The sequence below is a fragment of the Silene latifolia genome, chromosome 11, assembly GCF_048544455.1.
Source record: "Silene latifolia isolate original U9 population chromosome 11, ASM4854445v1, whole genome shotgun sequence".
NCBI classification, from domain to species: domain Eukaryota; kingdom Viridiplantae; phylum Streptophyta; class Magnoliopsida; order Caryophyllales; family Caryophyllaceae; genus Silene; species Silene latifolia.
In genome coordinates, this window is record NC_133536.1 from 156840498 (window position 1) to 156865567 (window position 25070).

At 40.0% G+C, this 25070-nt stretch overlaps 1 non-coding gene across 1 annotated transcript; it reads right to left on the bottom strand.

Annotated features, from left to right (window-relative positions):
- Window positions 1-17232: 17232 nt before the first annotated feature.
- Window positions 17233-17340, bottom strand: LOC141616176 (small nucleolar RNA R71). The gene has a single exon (XR_012530539.1). It is a non-coding gene; the product is annotated as a small nucleolar RNA R71 (small nucleolar RNA).
- Window positions 17341-25070: the final 7730 nt, after the last annotated feature.

A 25070-nucleotide genomic window follows, 5' to 3' on the forward strand; every position in this document is an offset into this window, starting at 1 on the left:
GGCATTTTTCTTGGCAAAAACCATTGTTAATTATAAAATGACCTCGAATTTGTTCTGCACAACCATAATTAACAATTGAACAAATAAACATCAAAGAAACCCATAATTGCAGATTGAAAAATCAAATGAACTCTTTTTATGATAGTTTAACAAAGGCAATAATTAACAAAAAACAAACTACAAATCACTAAATAGGGAATGGAGAAAATACCTTATAAAAATGGAGACAGGCGAGTTTGCACGCGACTTGGTATTAATTTGTATTAATTTGTTGTGATGAAAATGGCGTTTGTTGGGATGGACTTAATTGGTAATGATGAAAATGGAGTTATCAGAATTGTGAAGAAAGAAAAGGAAGACGAAATGACAGGAAATAGAGGGAAAACACAAATACCCGCAAGTTGTTTTGAATTGTCTAGAAAATGAGGAGGGAAATGATCATTGACTGATGGATAAACAGTGTTGCATGCATGGGTTAGTGGGTAAGAGGAGAGAGGTAAATCAAAAATATTAGTTTAATGGGGTTTAGTGGGGTTTGACTGCCAAATCGTGGCCATTGCTTTGCTTGATCCAACCGTCCACATTAGGACTTATGGACTTAATATATGTAAGGACCTTAGTTGATCTCTTCTCTATACATACATATATATATATATATATATATATATATATATATATATATATATATACATATATACATATATATACATATATACACATATATATACATACATATATATATATATATACATACATATATATATATATACATACATATATATATATATATATATATATATATATATATATATACATACATTACATGAGACGTCATATATAATTTAAATAACAAAAAAAAATTACAATCTATTTTTCAAATTATTACTACCTCTTGAATTTTGGATGGAGAGGCGGTCGAATCAGTGACTTTGGGTGTTGACGTAGTAGTCCTAATTTCGGCCATAATGACTTCGTGTAACTCCTACAAATGTAAAAATTAAAATACTTACTATATGTTAGATAAGGTTTCCCTAATAAATTTAAAGGCGTTCATTATATAAAATGTGTTAGTTTTAGCATAACTACTCCGGAGATGTCAACATTAATGAATGCTTCAGGCCATTGCACAATAGAACCCACGACATCTTGCAAACACCAATTATGTAACACCCGCCCTTTTCGTATAATTTTCATAAAGAAAAGTAATACTTTTCCATTAATTTATCTAGTTAATTTCATTATATTACTAAAAGTAAATTTAATTAAAGCTATAATTTTTAAAGCTTACTTTATATAAAATATACGTTTTCGTCGGATAGAAATAATAATAGTAATAATAATAATAACAATATTAATAATAAAGTTCCGTCTTAAATTATAGTAGGTTTAAGACGAATTTCCATCTAGCAAAAGACCGTCACATGTTCCCATGTGATACTAGACTTACCTACTCTCGACCTATCCCGTGTCGACAACACACCCCTCAATTTTGGCACCCAACTAAAATTATAATAATCACCTGACCAATACCATCCGGCCCCTTTTGTTTCCTTCTTTCTCATTCAAGTTGGAAATATCCAACAAACAACAAAAAAAAGAAAGGATAATGCATCAGCAGCATTCAAAGAAGCAGAGTTCATAAGACGCCATTTTCGTGACCCTCTAATATAGATCCCGGCTCCATTTTTTCACCATTCCTCTTAATTTTTGCACCATTCTTCTCCTTATCTTTTCCTTCATCTTTTAAGGTAAGAAAGATATAGTCTTGTGGAGTTTTCGTCTCGACCCATCTCATGAATGTAACGTTTTTAAGCTAATCTCGGCTGTTATTACGGTTTCTAGGTGAAGCCTTTGAGGACCCCGAAGGAAACTCGTTCATAATAGACTATTTTCTTGAAGATTGAAGAAAGTTAAGGTAACGGTGATAGGTTACTCGACAAACGTCGGGAAACTCACCTTCCTACTCGACTTTTCTGTGTTTATAGTAAAAGTTTAGACCTTTATATGTTTTCCTTAGGTATGAAATCAATTTTTGGTAGTACTTGTGGTTAGCTGGTATTGTGTCTCACGGCTCATCATTTGTTCCATACACGGCTAAGTCTCAAAAGTGTTTATTGTTTGCCTTTAATTGTGCTTACGTGTTTGTCGAATTTATGGGCTTGGTTTAGGCAGAAAAATTGTTGGTATTCATCCCTGCTATAATCGTACTCAGCTCGTCTCGAAATTGTCGTTTACACTCCGTCTGAAATTGTACAAGCTGACTGCTCACCCTGCCTATTTTTCTTTCCCTCCGTTCACTGCTTGTTTTCATGTCATATTGCTGGAATTATCTGAGTATGCTCATGCCTTTCCCAATCCCGACTTAATTTTGTCTTAAAAAGGAGTCGAAATAAGAGCTTCTAAATGCAGTTTTGAAACTGTTACTATACTCGTTTTGAACTCCATTTTGAGACGAATTAAACGGTCTCTCGGATCTGTTTTTCTTGTTATACCTTCATGCTAAAGTTGTCCCATGTGTACGTGTTGTTTCTCCGCCTTGAAAATTCAAGGCCGAACTGCCAGAGTCCAGCTATATGCCGTCCTTAGGACTGTTGTGCAGGTACATGAGTGAGGAAATGAACCAACTATGGTCACTTCATTTTCTTCCCCTACCTACTGTGAATAGTGATGCCGTCCTTTTCTTCTTTTGTTTTGTTTTGTGAAAATTGATGTTGGGCTCACCAACATTTAATTCTTGGGCTCAAATTATGATAACTTTTGGACTCACTTCTCTTTTTTATTTGGACTCAATTTCTTGATGTTTGTGGGCTCACCATTACTAAATTTTTTGGGCTCATCTTGTCACATGTATTGAATTTGTGTACCTTCCGTAAATTTCCTCATGACGTAAAGTATCCATTACCACTTGTTATATTTTATTTATTTTATTTAACCGGCATGTATAATTATAAAATGAAATGTTTATTTTATACGTCACAAGTATGAAAAGATGATTATAAATAATTACTTGTTGAGAGTCGTATTCTTGTAGAAATGCCATGATACTATCATATATGCTTGATTTACATTTACGCCCTACTTGTGCTGTTCTGGCAAGTACGGGTTTGGCCTGCTTGTGCTGTTCTGGCAAGTATGGTTTTGGCCACTTGTGTTGTGCTGGCAAGTGAGTCATATCTTAGTCTTTCCGCCACTTTCGTGTTGTTCTGGCGATTGGGGTACTCGGTCTCTATTAGTAGTCGAGTCTTGGGTGCGTGCTGTGCTGGCGCACGTCGAATCGGGATGTACACCCGAGAATCTGCAGATTTAGACTAGGACCGTATCATTATCGTAGTCCTACCCGGGGAAATTATAGTCTAAGAGTAGTAAATGTTAGCATTTTGGATGGTTACATTGGTCATATCTCCTTGTATTACGTGCTCATGCGTAGGTGATCTTTGTTTGTTCTCGTTACATTCCTTCTCTATTATTATTTAATGACGCCTTTGCCTTGTTTATTTGTCTATTCCACCTCCTTTCCCATATTCTTGTCAACTTAAACATATATTGTTCCATGTTTAGTCATAATTCAATGCGTTTACATCCTATTTAACATGATCATCCTATTTAACATGATCATCTGTTTGTGTTCTTTGTTGTGTTCATCTTGACGTTTTGTGGCTGGGAGAACCTTGAGTTACTCCCCACTGACTGTGGCTTTCATGTTTACATGAATGACAGGTTGGTGAAGATGCTTATATGGGGTTTGACGTGTGACCTAGCGAGTACCCCAGACTTTTAGATTTCTTATTCACCGCTTAGACTCGCCTATTTCTTTATGTCATTCGAGGGATATATTTTCCCCACTTTTGACCGTTTTATTTGTATGAACCCTTATTTTTATTTCCGCTTTTTCTTTCTGTTGAATGTTAGTGACTCCCGCATGCTAAACTCTATCTACTAAATAAAAGTTTTAAAAACTTCACATTTTTCGCATATATTTAGTAGTTTACTTTCGCTTTATCGCGGGGTGTCACAAATTATCACTAAGTGGTACTATTAGAGTATCATACTCCTCCAGATATAAGTGGGTCACTTCCACTTTCCTCCAATTCTAACGGAGGGCAATGCCATGAATCTCAACTTCTTGAATCTGGTCGTAATAGAACTCGGCTCCCCTAGCAACAGCAATTTTGTCGGTTGGTACTATAGGGGCATTGTAGTAAAGAACACAAGGCGTCTTGCAAACGCCCTTCACATTTTTAATTAATTAGTATATATACATGCACTACTTTAATTAATAAATTTAATTAATTAGTATATATACATCAATTATAAACTAGTCGCAGTAGCTAATACCTCCTCCAAAGCCGGATTTGGAGATGAGAATAACGTGTCATTATCAACTACCTCCACCTCCTCTCTCACGGCCTTCATTGTTTCCTCTTCAACTACCCGATCTTGATCCTTTGACATGTCTTCGGCTCCCGCCTCATTCTCCTTTGTCATGTCATTATCTGTTCGCATGCCCGCTTTTTCCTTCTCCTCCCATGCTTCCTTTATGACTTGCCGAACCATAACCAACTCTTCTTCAGATGGCTTATCCCCTATTTCTAACATTCTCAGTATCAACTTGGCCTTTGTTTGTAGTTGTGCAGTAGAAATGAATATGATTAAAGTAAGTAGTATAATTTCAGCATATATATTTATAAATTATGTTGAATAAAATACAGTATTTATATACCCTATCATCACCACTCATTGTCCTTCGAGTAGTTTTCCCAGAATACTTAGTGATACCAACATGCGTCGATACCCCTCTCATACGACCTGGATGCTCTGCTTTGGCGATTGCCCTAGCAAGAATGTCATCATGTCCTTGAGGCTTCCATTTTCCTTTCTCTACCTCCTTCTCACAGATCCTCTACATACACAAAAACCCATTATGCAACTAAATTTTATTTAAACTCACAATTATATAACCGACCACCAGTGGTAGGAGTGACATATTTATTCAAACTTACAATTTTCTCTTTGATGGCCTTATCATATGGAGATTCTAACTGTCCATTCTTAGGAGTGTGACTGGCCACCCAAGCGTCGTGACGATTGACAGTTCCAAGCTTTGGCTTATATTCATTCATCACATCGATATCCTCTCAAAATATGTATGATTACTATACATATATATACATACATACATACATACATACATATATATATATATATATATATATATATATATATATATATATATATATATACATATATATATATACATATATACATATATATATATACATATATATATACATATATACATATATATATATACATATTTGGGATCCAGTGAGAACCACCTACATAATGAGAACGTGAGAACTCTACCTTACGGATATTTTTTCTAAAAAATAATGACATATTTGGATTCGGCATAGAATTTTATGGCTAGATAACATATTTCTTGGTCCAAAAAGTATAAATTATTGACGGAAATCGAGACGAGAAACATTTTATTAATTTTCATGCACCTACTACTCATTTTCATGTATCTAACAATTTTCATGCACCTAGAACTCGTTTTCGTGCACCTAGAGCCTGATATTTTCATGCACCTAGTAATCATTTTCATGCATGTAACAATTTTCATGCACCTAGTAATCATTTTCATGCATCTATAGCTATTTTAGTATACGTAGTTGTACTTTCATACACTAAGTTTATATTTTGTTAATAAAATAAAAAAATTTGTTTACCTATACTAAAAATGTGTTTGAATAAACTAAGCAAAAGGTAAATGATCCATCAAAACTTTCAGAACAAGATTTGATGATGATTTAGTAAGGGTTCTCACGGTTCTCATTATGTTAGTGGTTCTCACCAGATCCTGACCCTATATATCATAAGTCTCCATATCATATAAGTCCCTAAGTCCTTATAAGGGCTCTTGGATGAAGGGAATGGAGGGATGAGATTACATCTCAATGAAGGGCCATAAATTTCCCTCTCTAATCTCCCTCCCTAATCCTGTATAACTTCTTCTAATCCTGTATAACTTCTTCCTCATTCTAATCTCCCTACTCACTTTCTCATTATTCATTCTCTCTCACTTCTCTCATTCCCTCATTCTCTATCATTTTTCTTTCACTCTCAAAACAAACAGAAAAACCAAATAAAAAAAAAACCGCCCTTACCAAAACCGTCCTCCCTTCTTTACTCCACCCCGACCACCACCGTCCTCCCTCCTTTACTCCACCCTTACCAAAACCGCCCAGCCCCGACCCCACTGACAGCAACCAGCGCAACACCACCCAACCACCACCGTCCTCTCTCGTCTCCAACAACTTCCACACTACCCCGCAACACCCTCGCAGCACCCGACAACGACAACAACCAAACCGTCCCCACCACCACGACAACGACAACAACCAACCCGTCCCCGCAGCACCCGACGACGCCAACAGCAAACACCGCACACACCTTCACCATCGACAACAAACACCGCACACACCTTTAGATCTCGTTTTCTAATTTGTTTTTTTTTTTTTTCAGATCTTCTTTTGTCGGTGGTCGTGGGGCTATGTGGTGGTGTTGGGCTGTCGTGTGGTGAAGTTTTTGGTTGGTGGTGGTGAAAGTAATTTTTTTGTTTTGCTTTTTTTTCCCCCATATTTGATATGTATATATTTGACTTGGTACAAATTTGACTCAATTTGTTGGAACCCAGATCTGATTTTTTTTATCTCGTGTTGTCGAGATTGGTGGTGGTTGTCATTGTTGTCGGTTTAATTTTTCAAATCTGTTTTAATTTTGATCTTTATTGTTTTTAATTTCAAATTTTTAATTTTGATCTTTCTGATTTTTCAAGTTTTTGTTAATTTTTATTAAATTTCAGTTGACAAATTAAGTTTTTTAAAGTTCCGTTCTTTTTTTTTTTGATTTTTATTTTTTTATATCTAGATGATTTTTTTTGTTATTTCAGATTTTTTGATTTTTTGAAAGATATATTTGTTAATTTATTTTATTTATTTATATAATTTGTTGATTTAATCTAATGTTATACAATTTACGACTAAAGTTATACTATTTACGACTAAGTTACACCCTTGAAAAATTAAAGTTATACCCTTGTCACATTAAAGTTATACCCTTGTCATATTAAAGTTATACTATTTTCGACTAAAGTTATACGCATAAAATATAAAAGTTATAGATCTATTTTATATAACTCAATTTGTATATTTTTTTTAGTATTTGTGTGTTGATGTTATTGTTATTGTATTATATTTTCTAATTTTTGATCTTTGTTGATTTTAATTTCTAATTTGTTATTTTTCAAATTTTTGTTAACATTTATTAAATTTACACTATTTTATGACTGAGGTTGCACTATTTACGACTAAAGTTACACCCTTTTAACATTAAAGTTACACAATTAACCTCTAAAGTTATTATATGAATTGAAGTTACATAACCATTCAAGTTTGTTTTGTTTGGTTTGGTTTTTGTTTTTTATTTTGGTTTATTTTTGACTAAAGTTATACCCTTTAAACATTAAAGTTGCACTATTTAGGACAAAAGTTATATCATTATGCACTAAATTTATACTCTTTTTTTTTACGAATCATGATTTTGTTATTTGGTTTTTTTTGTTATTGTTATTTGGTTTTTTTTTAGTTATTTGGTTTTTTTCTTAGATTTACGGTTTTTTTTGTTAAATTAACGGGTTTTTGTTATTATGGATTCAAGTTATTTTTGATTCTTTTTTCGTTCCTTTTTTGTTTTTGTTATTAGTTTTCAGATCTAATTTTAGTGTTCATTATGTGCAACTTTAAGTCATTATGCGCAACTTCAGTGGCATTATGTGCAACTTCACTATCAATATGTGTAAAGTTATACAATTTTGGACAAAAGTTATACAAAAAATGAATGAAGTTATACTATTATGGACTAAAGTTACACAAATTTGGATTAAAGTTACACAAATTTGGACTAAAGTTATGCAAAAAATGACTGAAGTTATACTATTATGGACTAAATTTACACAAATTTGGACTAAAGTTATACAAAAAATGACTGAAGTTATACTATTATGGACTAAAGTTACACAATTTTGGATTAAAGTTACACAAATTTGGACTAAAGTTATACCCTTTAAACATTAAAGTTACAATATTTAGGACAAAAGTTATCTCTTATTCTTCTCATTTCTCCTTTTTTGGACTAAAGTTGCACAATTTTTGACTAAAGTTACATAATTTTGTACTAAAGTAATACAAAAAAAACTAAAATTACAGTATGACAATTTATATAAACTTGTCCTGTAAATTTACCTATAGTATAACTTTAATCCTTTTTTGTATAACTTTAGTGCATAATAGTATAACTTTAGTCCTTTTCTGTATAACTTTAGTCCAAAATTGTGTAACTTTAGTCAATAATAGTATAACTTTAGTCTTTTTTTGTATAACTTTAGTCCAAAATTGTGTAACTTTTGTAACACCCCTTCATACCAAGGTACCTTACCAAGGACTACCCTAGCATGAGAAGCTGTTACCATCTTGGTTGCCCGAGGTTAGTATATCAAAAGCAACAATCCAAAACAATTATATTAAAGTATAAAGAGTTTAACGATTACATTATCTCAGACCAACTCAAAATAAAAGTGTAAGGGCCTCAATACAACTGAAATCAAAGACAGCTAAACTCATAACAGCGGAAGCTAGACTCGAAGTGATGACTTCCCATGACTGTCCCATAGCTAAACATCTGCATTACCTGTCATAATCTGCTCACCATCCCCGAATGGATCACCGCAGGTTTTACAAAACAACAACACGGGGTCAGTAACGTTCAATCAATATAAGACAAACAAACAATGTAACCGGCTGATCATCCTCCACAGTAACCGACTACACACCGAAGTGTGTAGCCCTGCCGGATTACTCATCGCAACAGGTAATCCACTCCGCCGGTGGGGGACCGCAGCGCATCCCCACCAAGTCCAGCTCATCAACGAGCGACTAACAATCCCTGTCCCTTAATGTGCATATCCCCTCCCATGACGGGTTCCACGGAGGGCGAACTAGGGTGTAAAGCCACTCCCGCAAGTGACTCCACCACAATCACACACACACCACAGCATCACAGCTGTTACAACACCACAACAGTCACAACACAACCACATCAACACCGTCACCACAACGCCCATCCTCCGATGATCAGCAGATAACAACAATTATGAAACAAATACAATCTTAATCATATAACAGTATTGAGTAGGGGAAACCCTACCTTAACAATAACAGCAATATGGAGAATCGGACAATTAGAATGGCTCCTCTACGAAGTCTTCTCCTATACAATAATCATATAACACAATTACACATTGCACAATTCACTATTTCCTTTCCCCCAATTCATACATAAAGCAACCCTTAGAATAAATCATAAATGACATGGGGATAAGGACTTACCGACGATGGAACGAGAGATTGAATGCAAGAGCTACGATGGATACACACACAGTGGGAGATTTGGGAGTGATTAGATTATCGTAAAATGATTAGGTTTGCAAATGACGTTTTTAGAAACTGATTATCGAATATATAAATCCCTAATTACTCCCGAACCTAACCGCTGAAATAATACTCGCCAGACCGGATAATCGGTCGAGTATAGGGCATACTCGGTCGAGTATTCGTCATACTCGGCCGAGTATTCCTCGGCAGAAGCCAAACATAATACACTTTTAACATTACTCGTCCGAGTAGGCTCTACTCGGTCAAGTACTTTGTAATACCCGTCCCTTTAGGGACCCTTTGACCAGCGTTGACTGTCCTTGGGGGCGGGAGTAACCTTAGGGAAGTATGCCAAACCATCTTGGGGTGCGTATTAAGAGTGGTACTCGATAGAGTAGAGGCTACTCGATCGAGTAACTAGGGTACTCGATCGAGTAGGGGGCCACTCGATCGAGTAGGTTGGGTACTCGATCGAGTGCCCGGTTTACAGCGAGGGTTTTATATCGCGTTTTGTTAAATCCGCAAATCACTTCCGCCACTTTCCTCCTATCCTTCAGTCGCCCTTTTTCCTTCCCTTCACCTCAAAACCTCCATGGATGTCTTTTGGAAGATTCTTGTGCCTAGGAGAGCGCCTCTTGAGTCGGGTAGCGGTCTTTTGCTGAGTTTCCCTCTAGTAGGTATGTCACAATCATCATCCGTGCCTTTGTCTCTATAGCTAGGGTTTGTTTGTTAGTAATAGATGTTCGTATGTTGGTAATAGGCTTTGCTTGGTCGCTGGACGTGTTATCTGTCGGCGTGGATTGGTTGCGGTTGCTTAAAGGTAGGTTCGCCTACTCAGTGTCTGTAGATGGTCTAGTGTGTCGGATATTGTTGCCGTGTTGTGTTTGGTTGCTTGCTATAGTTATTGTATCGTGATGGTTGTGATCGATGTTGATGGTTCTCGAGATGCGTTCTCGGCTGAGTGGGGTCACTTGCGGGAGTGACTTCACGCCCTAGTTTCGCCCTTCGTGGAACCCGCCACGGAAGGGGATGTGCACATTAATGGGACAGGGTCATCGCTCGGTATGATGAGCGGGGCTTAGGTGGGAACGGCTGCGGTCCCCCACTGGCAGGGCTGGTCCAGTGGACAGTCAGTGACAGAGTTGTTTGGATCGTGGTGAATGCGTTTGGGGTTGGTAGTGTTGTTTGCAATGATGTTTGTAGTTGCCGTTGTCTTACCTTATCTCAGTACTGACCTTGTTTGGTTGTTTGTTTGTTATGTGTCTGCCGTGATCCCTTATGGTGAGCAGTCGGTCTTAGCAGGTGTTGATGTTGTGGATAGCTGGAGTCCAGGCAGGGATGAGTCTTCACGAGATATGATGGTCATAGCGAGTAGTCCTTGAGTTGTACCTTGCATTGTATTTTGGTTTGAATCACTTGTAATATAACTTATTAGTTCTTTTATTGACGTTTGGTAACTGCTTTCCTCGGGCAACCGAGATGGTAATGCCCTTATATGCTAAGGAAGGCCTAGTTAAGGCTCCTCTGGATATGGGGGTGTTACATACTTAGCTTATAAAATCCGTAGTATTACAGTCTTCCCCCTTTAAAAAGAACTTCGTCCCCAAAGTTTCAACCCAACCTATAAAACCTGGACACCTAACACTAAGTCCACCAACCACGCTTACTTCCACAACACGGCTCGCGATAACATCTCAACATAGCCTCATAATACTGACTCCATAATGTGGACAGCGGGGGGCCCACGGGGGCGCTTGGGAGGAAGAGAACAAGCGTTTGCATTTTGTTGGAGTCGCCACCAATGTTTATGGGAAATTGGAACCGTTCGAATACCTCGTGTCATGTCAAGACACAAATTAGTGACATGAACACTAAGCAATCGTTACCCTTAGCATTCTATGTCTAGAATGACTCTCGTGGATGCCAATGAACACGGATGTTCATAGAGATCTGGAGTAAGGGGTGAGGGTACGTATTAGGAAGCTCTTTTTATCGAACACCTAATCCCGCCCGCCTCGATAGCGGCCTCTACTAATGATTAGGGACATCATCTATACTCGATATATCGTCGATTATATGCATGCAATGCAACATCCAAGTTTTAATCCTAACATGTGAAAATTAGGCTAAGTCGGTGAGACACGTAATTTAGCATACAATTGGGTCGAAGTAGGATTTAATGCTCAATTACATGTGAAAACATACAAATGATACAAAATACAATGATAAATACAATAGGAAAATTACGATAATAAAAATTACAATAATTACAATGGATTAGACGATTTATGTCGAAAATACTCCTAAAACGGATAATTTGAGAAAAAGAATAAAAGAATGAATTAACGAACAAGTCAGAAGGCGATAATACGGAAAATAGTCAATTATACATAAGCTAATTAAACTAGGTCAAGCAACAACGGAGTTCAGAGACAGAAATCATCCTGGAACAGGCGCAGCAGGACTGCGCCCTTTGGAAGAGGCGCAGCAGTTGCTGCGTCTGTTCCTAGGGTGAGTTCTGGTTGTGAAGCCGGAACTGCAAAAAGTTAATGTAAATTGGTGATTTTAATGGTTAAATAATAATGTTTGCTCGGATGAAAGTGATTATCAAGTTAATTACATGTGATTAATGGTCATAAAAGCAATAAACATGGATGAGACGGAATAAAGACGGATTATTTACATGAAAGAATGACTGATTAGTGACATGGGTGAACAAAATAGACTAAATATGATGAATTAATGACAAACTAATGACAAAAACGACAAAAGACGGATGAAAATATATCAAAGATCGAATTCCAGAAACCCGATATGAACAAATCGAATTTCTACAACCCGGATTGAATTTAATGACAAAAACCCGCAAATATCGGATTATAAGGGATTTAAGTCGGATTTAACGACGGATTAAAACATGTTAATGATGATAAATAATATACATGTGAGATTAATAACTTATTATGTCAAATGAATTAACAGGAACAAACGAAACAAATTTTGACGAACGAATTACAGAGGACGAAGGAAGAAGAAAGGAAGCAGGAACTGCGGCAGCCTCATGAAGAGGCGCAGCATGAACTGCGCTCCTTCGAAGAGGCGCAGCAGTTGCTGCATCCTTTCTCGACGGTTTGTCTTCTGGAAATCCGTAAAAAAAAGTTTAAAGCACGGTTTAGAAATCGGTTTTAAGGAGGTATTTTCGACACAAACCTTACATTAATGATGACAAAAATAAAGAACAATAAATAAAAGAGAGAATTTACACCCTCAGACTTACATGTTTGACGAAACGAGAAGGATTAAGTTATCGATTAGCGATGCTCGACTCGAACTATAATGCAAATATGAAAGTGCCCTCGTAAGAGGAAAACGATTAGACTAATTATGTTGATTGATGTGGAGTTGGTCAAATTGGTCAGTCATACAAACGAGGCTGGTACTCAGAAGGATCCGAGCTTACGTGGTCGAATGTTCAAGCACGTAGACGCCAAAAAGTAAGAACAAAGGTCTGGAATGCAAAGGGAGAAGAGAAGGGCGGACACTCGTGTGAGAAATATGAGGAGCGAAGGCTCCTATTTATACTAATCACGTGAAGGAATTGAGGTTTCAGAGAGTCTTTGGAAGTGAATCTCGGAAAGATATGAAAAAGATACGAAAATTACGCAGAAAAGGACCTGGGAAGAGGCGCAGCAACCACTGCGTCTCTTGGAAGAGGCGCAGCACCTGCTGCATCTGTTCCCAAGTGGTTTCCTCCTGCGGAAGAAAGATTTCCGTGTTTAAGTTATGGAAGGACGGAATAATTTGGTTTTCCTTAATATTTTATGTGAATATTACGGAAAATTGTTTACCAAAGGATAAAGATTGTGAAATATTTATAAAATAGGGAATAGAAATATCCGGAACGTTCCAGAACATTCTGACTCGGGATTTAACGGTTATCATAAAATGAAGACGGTTTTAGGCCCGGACTCCAAATATACTCTAATTACTGTCAAAATGACCGTATCGGCACGTAGATGACAACTAAGAGGTAGACATTAGTATTTGAGCAATCACTTGACGATAAACTTACGAACTGTCACAAATCGTTCCGCGTAGCAAACATGCGGCCCAATCATCACCGTGTGGTTTGCGAGAGGTGCAGAAATGAGGTATCTACACATAATACTACCGAATAACCACAATATAATGTTTCCAAGTTTGTCTCACTTCCATAACACTCACTAGCAACTCAATACCAAGACAATCCACAAAATAAGATCAACCATCAAGACGGAATGTTACAGCTTGACCGGCCGCCGGTGACAAGGCCGGCACCGAGCACTTGGGCTTTGGAGGTTGGTTGGCGTGCTAGATTAAGAGGGTGTTGGTGGCTGCCGGCTGGCCTTCTGTCGGTTGTACGGCGGGGGAGAATGCTTCATATTGCATCCATGTATGTCGAGGGAGGGAGATGAAAAGGTGGTGACTGCTGTTGTCGTGGTGGTCGTCGATGGTGTTGGGGTGTTGGTTGATGATGGTGGTCGACATTGTTGGTTGCTGGTGGCTGCCATGGTGGCATAGAAAACGTAGCAAAGACGGTTTCATGGCTTTGTTTCACTTGTTTGATTTCAAATTGTTTTCTTTATTTGTTTATTTGATTTCCGCCTCAAGCTCGAGTTTCCGTCTCGCTTTTCCGTCTCGCCTACACATAATATTAATAAAATAATAATAGTACTAATATTATATAAAAATACGATTGATTATTAAATATAACTAAGGCGACTAATTATTATAAATTAGTTATTAAAATGAGTTATTAAATCAATTAAGCACGCAAAATCGAGTCGGAATAAGGTATGAATGCTGGATAAAATGCTACCAAAATACTATTTATCAAATCTCCCCACACTTAAACTTTACTCGTCCTCGAGTAAGTTCATTAATAAGACTAAGACCCGTAAACAAATAGCAAAGATGCTTTATTATTTAATCCCAATCGGGTTTAGTTATACCCGTAGCCCTTTCAACTCACAATTTGACACTCATGAGAGTGCCATATTGCAAGGCAAGTGAGGTCTTGCTACAAAATTTCGAAACAACCACACATTAAGCACGAAATCAAATAAAGTGGCCACTTCTTATCAAAATATCTCACCTCCCTCATCAAGGCGAAGAATCAAATAACGAGGAAACAATTTAAGCACATAAATTCCAATGTAGTCACTAGTTTTATAAAGAACCAAGCCTAGGACTATAGAAACAAGTCACCTCCTAGTTGTGTAAAATTAGTGCATTTCATTCACATCTACTAAGTTGCTTTGTCAAGGGTGATACGGCAGGATGGAAAGTGGAATCCTCGTGATGTTAGAAGACATTGTAAGCTTGGGATTTTGCCTCTCACCTAAGTGAAAGGAAGGGTCGTCCCTCCTCGACAATGCAACAAAAGGTAGACCGCCGGTGAAGGAAATATATAGGTTTGGAGTTCTTGTTTCATTGGTTTGCTTGGGTTATTTTTCCCCCATTGGATATCATTTGACATTAAACACTAATGCGTGCTATTTATATAGACTCTTTGTGCTTATTTTACACGTATTTCTATGCGATTCCTATAGTTTTAGGCTACGAAATGCCCCGAATAGTCTACCTTGGTTTGTTTGGATTTAATTGCAGGATTGGACCCGGAAGGAGCAAAACTGAGCTTGGAACTGTCCCTATAGCTTGCATTTAGGAGATGGATGCAATTGGAGCGAGATTATTTCTACCTTGGGATGCGTGAAGTTGTCTTGAAAGCAAATCAACATCCTATGAGCTGACTCAATGGTAGCTAACTCGATCGAGAACTTTGCTGGCTTAATTGCTCGATCGAGTCCTTTTTTATGCTGAAGATTCCTCGATCGAACTCCTGCTATGTTCGATCGAGAGGAGGATTTATGGTGTTCCTCGATCGAGTAGATTTTGTGCTCGATCGAGAGGATTTTGCTGGAAGTTAATCGATCGAGTAGTTTCAATGTGCTCGATCGATCAGTCTGTGATCTGACGCAAGATTTTATTGCGTAAATTTATTTACTTATTATATTAGTTATCTTATTTAGGTTAGAAAATATCTCACTTATAAAAAGGAGAGAGAGAATTAGGTTTAGGCATCATTCATTAATTTCAGAACTCATTCATCATTCAGTTTTAATTATTAGTTCGAATCAGAATTAGGAGACTTGTTGTTCGACGATTGCCTTTCAATTTCTCGGATCCTAATTTGTGTAATCCTTTACTCTCTTCCTATTCAACTTAATTCATAGTATTAATTCCTTTTTGCAACATTTAATTCTCTTGTTTCTTAATTGTTGTCAGGTTATTAGAATTAATATTTAGTTTATGCAATTTCTGTTGATTCATATTTAAACCATGTCGAATATAGTTTTATCTTTCGTTATTAGTTTTATCACCGTTATGAGTAGCTAAATCCTAATTGTTGGGATTAGGGGAGCCATGATAGTAAAACAATGACGCTATAATTAGTTTAGGAGGTTTTAATGTGAGAATTGTATTATATCAATATAACAGTAATTACTTGGTTGAGTGCACGCGACTATTTTAATTAACCTGGTTAAATTCAGACCTAGATCGAAAGATTGGAATGAATAGACCTGTTATGAAAAATAGACTACCCTAATCAGAGCGGACGCTATTTAGGAAGCATCTAGGGTGGATAGCGGACCGGAAGGACCTTTCCACTACCCTTTTCACTACAGACCGACTGACCTTACCTTTAGCTGAATTGCGTAATATCATGGTGAACCGACATCATAGCATCTTTCTCTCTATTTGATCACACTCTATTTCATTCTTGCTAGTTTTAATTGTTATTCCTTATATTTTTTTAAATTTAGTTTAGTTAAATCAAATCAACTAAAACCCCCAATTTGTGACCGTAGACAGACTAGATAACAAGTAGATATCAAGATAGCCTCCCTATGGATTCGACCCCGACTTCCCTAGCTGCATTAGTTAGAGACCCCTCGGGTTTATCTTTGATAGGGTTGCGACAGCCCTCATCAAATTTTGGCGCCGTTGCCGGGGAGGCAACTAGTTTATCTACTTGTCTTATTTTAGTTTGTTTTAGTCTCAATGGATTTTCAATTCCTTGAGACAGTTCTTATTCTTTTCTCTTAGTTTTGTTTATGCCCGGGTCCAACAGGTCGGAGTTAGTACCAGCTGATCCTGAACCAGAGAGGACATTTCACCGTAGACAGAACTTATTGAGGGAGATTCGTCGAGAGGAAGACTTGAGTACTCTTGACCCAGTTCTAGAAAATTTCACTTTTGCAGAAGCTCAGTCTTTAGAGAATGACAAATCTATTTCTGCAACCGTTACTAAATCTGCGAAGATGCCTAACATTGCTAGTTATTCTGAACCGACATCTGATTCTATTCCTAAGGGTTTCAAGCTTTCAACTGATGAGGGGAGTACCTTTGATATTCGTCCCTCTTATATTAATCTGGTGGAGAGAAACCTGTTTAGAGGAGTAGCTGGTGAGGACCCAATAAAGCATATGGAGATCTTCACGAATTACTGTTCTACTATCCCTGCTACTAAGGGAGTGACTCAAGAGAATATTAAGGATGTCTTGTTTCCTTTTTCTCTTACTGATGGAGCCCGGGAGTGGTTGACTGACTTTGACAAGACTTCGGCAGAGATTACTAATTGGAATACCCTAGTTCTTACTTTCTACAAGAGGTACTACCCTCCGCAGAGAACTAATGCATTGTAAGGGCAGATTACAAGTTTTAAACAGAATATGACTGAGAACTTGTATGAAGCATGGAGTAGGTTTAAGAAGCTGGTTAGGTCTTTCCCACATCACGTGTTTAGCCAGTGGTTTTTGTGCAACCAATTCTACAATGGGTTGTATGATGACCACCGTGCTATTTTAGATGTTGCAGCCAATAGAAGATTTCAGAAGAATATCGATGATGATAAGGGCTGGCACATTATAGAGGAGATGGGTACCAATTGTGCTGAATATGGGAATCCAAGGAGTGGCACTAGAACAGTCGTTGGAGATAATAGTGAACTTGTGGCTAAACTAGAAGCCATCAATGCAAGATTTCATAAGCTAGAGATGCAGGCTGCGGGAAATCAACAGACGATTCACTTATTGTCTAGACAAGAGACCATCTCATGTGAGAGATGTGGTGCTGATGGCCATTGTTTGGGCTAAAAATAGCATAATAGAAAAGGCCCATTTGATAAGATAAAGATTACAAAAGAAGTGGTAAGGAGAAAGGGAGTCCGCAGTCAGGAAAAGGGGAGATGGGCTTGAGAAGGATCAAGAGCCCGTCAATAGAAGGTGCCCGCGTTAGGGAAAGGAGTGTTAGGGAGAAGTTAGGGAGAAGTCAAGGAGTGTTAGGGAGTAGTTAGGGAGATTAGGGAGAATTGGTAAAAGAGTTCGGGTTTGGAAAGAAGTCCTTATGGAAATAATATTCCCTTTCCATATTCGAGGTAGGACATGTCTAGGGTTCTTACCCTATAAATAGCCAAGGAAGCAAATCAAAAAGGAGATCCAAGACAACTCATTCAACACATCCGTATTCATTCGTACAACAATAATCAAGATCATATCTCAGCAAATAATATACGCTCATTCTGGATCTTGTAGGCCTGACGCCTAGGGCCAGCAGGATTAGCTACGCATCACAATTGTAATCATCCTCCAATTCATATAGTGCAATACTTGGCAGGGTACCGTCCCTCCCGCGGTTGTTCCCACATTGGCTTTTCCGCGTCACCAAAATCTTACGTGTCAATTTACATTACGTACTTTATTTTTTCCGTTTACTTATTGACATACAAATCATCATACAATCGACCAACGAATATAGACTACATTGACCCTAATTAATCGATTTGGGTAAAAATACCTAAACAGTTTGGCGCCCACCGTAGGGCATTGTGGTCGTCAATCGTTGATATTCTAGATATACAATGGAAAAGCAAGTATCTGAAGCCATGTCAGGGAGCAGGCAGCCATCGCCACCACCATCGTCTACCCAAAGTCCAACATCGACAGTGGCCACGCAGGCTCCCGGACACGCCCCAAGAATCATACCAACAACAAAAGCCTCTCTACCTCCCAGGACCCCTGTTGTCTCAGCCCAGACCAGATCGGACAAAGGAACATCAAGCTCAGGCGTCACTCCGCCGCCCAGTCCCACGCAAATCCTGCTCGCCGGCGTGGAAAATCTTCAGAAAGCTATGGAAAACATGAGAGAAGACCAAAGAAGAGCAGATGTCGAGGTAAGAAGGAGAGACAAAGAACTTTGGGCACAAATTGATCTCCTAAAGCAGCAATCCAGCACTCCAGCGAACAGGACAGGTGAAGGAAGATTTCCTTTGGTAGATCTGACACAAGGAGCGAGCGAAAGAAGACGATATACCAAATGAAATAATTACAAGATTGGATTTGGCTACGACACCGTCAGATGGAAGGATAACCCCACGAGGGTTAGGATACCTCACACCGAGATAGGCGGCGACCGGCCACCGCGTAGGGATACAAACAGTGGCCTCCCCGTCAGCCCCTGCAATCGATCGATCGACACACGTAGCGGGATCCGAGTCAAACCAAAAGTGAACTGCGGCGGGGGACAATCGTTGCCACAACCCCGGGCAAATAACTTATCGAAATCTTCAAGAGCCCGGATCGGGAGGAATTATGCGAGACAAACCGACAAAGGGCGGACCCCATTCACCAATATAACTAATTAGCAGTACTTGGAACTAAAGGAGATGCTGAGTAGGGTTCCAGGGCTACCACTCCCACTCGAGAAAGCAGCTCTAGACAGTTATGCCGACTCACCATTCGTGGCCACCATATCCATCACAGCCATGCCAAAGGGATTCACAAACCCAAATATGCCTCTCTTCGACGGCACAGCAGACCCCTTTGATCATATCAGCCAAGATAAACGAGAAAATGATGACGGTAACAGACCATAGGATAAGTTAAGGAAGCTGCATGTGCAAAGGATTCGGTCCACCCTAACAAGACCTAAGCACTTCGATGGTTTGTAAGCACGCCAACAGGTAGATATCTACATTTGCTTTGAATTGGTAAATGCATTTACTCAACAGATTCGCAAGCAGCAGAAAAGCCACGAAGCACGCGGGAGACCTGTACGAGAATCGTCCGGGGGCGGAGAGAGCATTGGAGAATACAATACCGTTTAACAATGAGAAGGTAGCAGTACGAGAATGTGATATCTCAACAGCAGTAGAAGCCTTCAGAAGAGGCCTTCATCACGACTCTGACCTATACAAGCAGCTGACTATGCATCCTTGCCATAATTTCGAAGCAGTGCAGGAGAAAGCAGCTGCCGCGATCAGACTGGAGGAAGATATCCTAGCCAGAGCCATCTTACAGAGCACGCCAAGTATTTCTAGTACTTCAGCCGTGGAGAAATTAGGAAGAAAGAAAACCACCAACAAGAAGGACGAGAGATACAAACCATTTGGGAGGGGAGTCAACAGAACCGAGGAAAACCAGCTACTCCCCACCCTAGCAGAGTATGGATTCACTACAGGTATCGGAGAAATCTTGAAGGCGCTCAGAGAGATGGGAGATGGAGTCGGGCCCAACCCACCGGTAGGGAGAGCAAGCTTGGAGAAAGGATAGCAAGAAGAAGTGTGAATTCCATCGTGATATCGGACACAACACTGAGGATTGCTACACATTGAGAAGAGAGATCAAGCGCCTGTACGAATAAGGAAAGCTGAGCCACTTGTTACCACGTGGGGGAAAGCAGCAGGATAAGGTAGGTTCCGCCATCCGCACCCACCCACATGCACTAAAATTATAAACGTGATAACAAAGGCTCGGACTTAAGCGGCTGACATACTCAACAACAGAGACATGCCACCGAGACCAAAGGAGACAGGCCACCAACTCTTGTAGAATTTCTCACAAAACCGACCACCAGATAAGCTTTGATGAAGAAGATACATACGATGAACGAGAACACCATGATGTACTTATTATCACCTTGTCAATGGCCAATTGCACGAAGAAAAAGGTCTTGGTAGATACAGAAGCTCGGTCAACTTAATCATGCTTTGAAAACCATAGAGAACATGGGATTCAAATGAGAAGGATTTACAGAAGAAGAATATCCCGCTAGTAGGCTTCAAATGGAGAAAACAAACCACTCGCTAGGTGAGATAATCATCCCTACCTATGTGGGAGGAGTTAACAAGCAAGTCGTGCACTGGTTATAGATGGCCCCTCTACTTACAACGTCATCCTAGGAAGACCATGGCCGCACCGGATGAAAGCGTCCCTTCAACATATCACCAGTGCATAAAGTTCCCCACCCCATGGGGAGTAGAAACGATAAGAGGAGATCAGGAGGAAGCTAGAGGCTGCTACAAGAAGGCACTCAAGTGCACTGCCAGCCCTCCCGCATAGCAATTACAGAAGCAGCCTATCCAGGACGAATACATCGAGCCCCCAGCAGAAGAGCTGGATCAGATTAACCTGGACAAGCTGCACCCAGAGAGAATCGTGCGCATTGGAGCAGGATGTACAGGAAGCTTACGACAGCCGCTAGTCAAGTTCTTACAAGATAACATGGATTGCTTTGCATGGTCACACGATGATATGATAGGCATAGATCCATCCATCATAACACACAAGCTTAGCGTGGACCCAAAGTGTAAACCCATCCAGCAGAGAAGGAGAAAGTTTGCAGCAGAGAGAAATAAGATAATTAACCAGGAAGTAGACAGCCTGCTGGCAGCAAAGAAGATAAGAGAAGTGTATTACCCAGAATGGTTGTCTAACGTAGTGGTGGTGCCTAAAAAGAATGGGAAGTGGAGAGTATGTGTGGACTTCACTGATCTCAACAAAGCATGTCCTAAAGATCCATTCCCGCTGCCTCATATTGATGCAATGGTATATGCAACAGCTGGACACGAGATGCTAACATTTCTGGATGCATGGAGTGGATACAATCAGATCAAGATGGATCCTGCAGACCAGGAGAAGACGGCATTTATGTCCGAAAGAGGAATATATTGCTACAACGTCATGCCGTTCGGCCTAAAAAACGCAGGCTCCACATATCAAAGGTTGGTTAACCGCATGTTCAAAGAGCAAATAGGAAGAACCATGGAGGTGTACAATGATGACATGGTGGTGAAATCAGAAAAAGCCAAAGATCATATGCGGCATATGGCAGAAACATTCAGCACCCTCAGGGAATACAAGATGAAATTAAACCCATCTAAATGCACCTTCGGGGTATCTTCTGGCAAATTCTTGGGCTATATTGTAACTCAGAGAGGAATAGAAGCCAGCATCGAGCAGATCAAAGTTGTCTTACAGCTGGAATCACCCGAGAAACCTAAGGATGTTCAAAGACTAGCTGGAAAGGTAGCAGCCCTAAACTGGTTCATTTCAAGATCTTCAGACAAATGCAAGCTATTTTACGACGTGCTAAGGAAAAGCCAGAAGTTTGAGTGGACCGGCGAACACGAGCAAGCCTTCGAGACTGCACTATCTCGGACCCCCGCCACTGCTTTGTCAAAACCAAAGCCAAGTGAACCATTATTCCTATACCTAGCTGTCACAGAAGTAGCAGTGAGTGCTGTCCTGGTCAGAGAGCAAGAAAAGGAGCAGATGCCAGTGTACTACGTAAGCAAGTCTCTGATGCCGGCAGAGACCATGTACACATCTCTTGAAAAGTTAGTACTAGCATTGGTAGTAGCATCTCGCAAACTGCGTTCCTATTTTGAGTCACACATCATACATGTTGTGACAAACTACCCGCTAAAAGCTATCATGAGGAGGCCTGAGCTATCAGGAAGAATGTCTAAATGGTCTGTACACCTCAGTGGATACGACATCCAATACGACCCTAGAACAAAGAATCAAATCACGAGCATCGGCGGCCGTGTCGACTTCAGTCCAGCCATCCGAATCCGCGGATACGAGATCCTCACTTTAGAAGGAAGCAAGCAGACAGAAGTCTGGCAGATACATATCGACGGAGCCTCCAACCAAAGGGGGGCAGGCGTAGGATTAATTTTGCGATCACCACAGGGAGATATGATAGCGCAAGTTGTAAGATGTGAATTCAAGGCAACCAACAATGAAACAGAATACGAGGCCTTGATATTGGGAATGAAGCTAGCACTGGAGTCAGGGGTCAGACACCTGCTCATATCCAGTGACTCCCTGTTAATAGTCAACCACGTGAATGATGAGTTTATAGCCAGAGATTCGAAGATGATAGCATACCTAAAAGTAGCAAAGGAATTAAAACGAAAATTCGAATCTTGCAAGCTTAAACAGGTCCCCAGAGATCAGAACGTGGAAGCAGACGCCCTAGCAACCCTGGGCGCAACATTCAAGCCAACAGAGCTATCCAACATTCCAATAGCATATATGCTGGAACCCTCTATCCAGAAGGAAGACGGAATAGACAGGGGTGAACTGGAGGATCCACAAAGCGAAAAGGAAATCCAAGCAGTTACAGAGGAAGGTGAGAGCTCTCGGTCAAACGGGCAGACGCCTGACCAGGTAGCCGATCCAGCAGACGACTGGCGCACACCTTACCTAGACTGGCTGCGCCACAACAAGCTACCAGATGATAAGAATGAAGTAAGAGCTTTTAGAATAAAGGCCTCCAGATTCATACTTATTGATGATATATTATTCAGAAAATCGCTAGCAGGCCCCTACCTACGGTGCCTGGACAAGGAAGAAGCGCAGACTGTGTTACATGCTCTCCACAGCGGCGAATGTGGAAACCATGCGGGGGGGGAGTCCGGCAAATAAAGCACTCGACAGGGATATTATTGGCCTTCAATGAAAGCAGATGCGGATGATGCACGAAAATGTGATGCCCGCCAGCGCTCGGCGCCCATGATCCACCAAACCAGGCGGAGCCTCGCACCCTATCATCTCTCCTTGGCCATTCATGGCATGGGGCATGGACATAGTAGGCCCCCTACCACGGGCCACAGGAAACAGAACCTGGATGCTAGCAATGATAGATTACTTCTCCAAGTGGATAGAGGCAGAAGCATTCACGGAGGTAAAAGACAAACAAGTCATTTCATTCATAAAACGAAACATCGTTTGCAGATTTGGTATCCCATCAGAAATCATATGTGACAATGGTTCACAATTCATCTCCAACGATACCGAGGGATACTGTGCCAGGTGGAATATCACCTTAAAAAAGTCAGCACCTAGGACTCCAAAGTCCAATGGACAAGTGAATCCAAAGAATAAAATTATTATGGACAATCCGAGAAGGAGGTTACGGGAGTTAGGAGGAAAGTGGGCGGATGAGTTGCCACTAGTGTTATGGTCCGACGAACGACGCCAAAGGTAGCAACAGTCAAACACCCTTCACTTGGTGTTTGGCGCGAAAAGCGGTCATTCCATCGAAGTTCTAATTCCCACTCACGGTATGAAAATATGACGAGGAACTGAACAATGCGAGATGACCGAAAGCCTGGACACAATTGACGAGCTGCGAGCAAGCGCAAAAATCCGTCTGGCTGCCTACAAACAGTCAGTGACCAGGAGTTACAACAAGAATGTGAAAGTCAGGCTCCTGGAGGTAGGAGACCTGGTTCTTCGAGAGGTGTTTCAAAACACCAAAAATCGAAAAGCAGGCAAATTCACCTACAAATGGGAAGGACCATACGAGGTAGAAGGAGTTGTTGGCCATGGCGCATACAGACTGATGACTATGGACGGTCAAATCATATAACGCCCATGGAACATACTTCACCTGAAGAGATATTACTTTTAATAATAAGTAGACTCCAGCTTTCAGAATAATGTACTGTGAGAAGTCAAATCATTTTTAAAGATAAAATAAAAATTCGGTAGTAGGCATACTGCCAGTTTCACTCTTATTTCTGGTATCTTTAAGTTATTTTTTGAAACTTTAAACTACTATTGGATGGTGTGGTCCGGCGTCACTGGGACCACAATTGCTCTGGTACCCCATGAGATGGCGACAGGTACTTCACATCATTTTTATAGATTTTCTTATTTTTAGGCTTCTCTAAGCACATCACTTTGAATTCTGGTATCTATGGTACTTTGAAAGGATGTCTAGCAGGACTGTCAACTGCCAACGCGGGGTGACAAGGCACACGGCACTCCAACATGCCCAACCTATTTTCTCCACAAAGAGCACCCTCACCAGGCGGACTGTGGAACATACGAAAGGGAACCTGGCTGACAGCTGAATACGCTTATCCAGCTACCCGCGATACCACCCCCTGGACGTAGCTCGCACTAATCGCACTTAATCAGGACCCCAGCATGCATGCAAAAACGAACATGGAACGTAGGGATGAACACACCTTGCGTCATGAACAAGGTTAAACTTGCCTCAATGACGCCCCTGTTGGCATTAAACGAGATGAACACACCTTGCGTCATGAACAAGGTTAAGTAGTCCAAAAACTGCGACATACGCCTAAATCAGCCATTCAGCTGACACGGCAGCAAGCTGGTCTGGGTCAGTCTTTTCAGGCTGACCAGGCTGGTCTAAATCAGCCTCCTAGGTTGACAC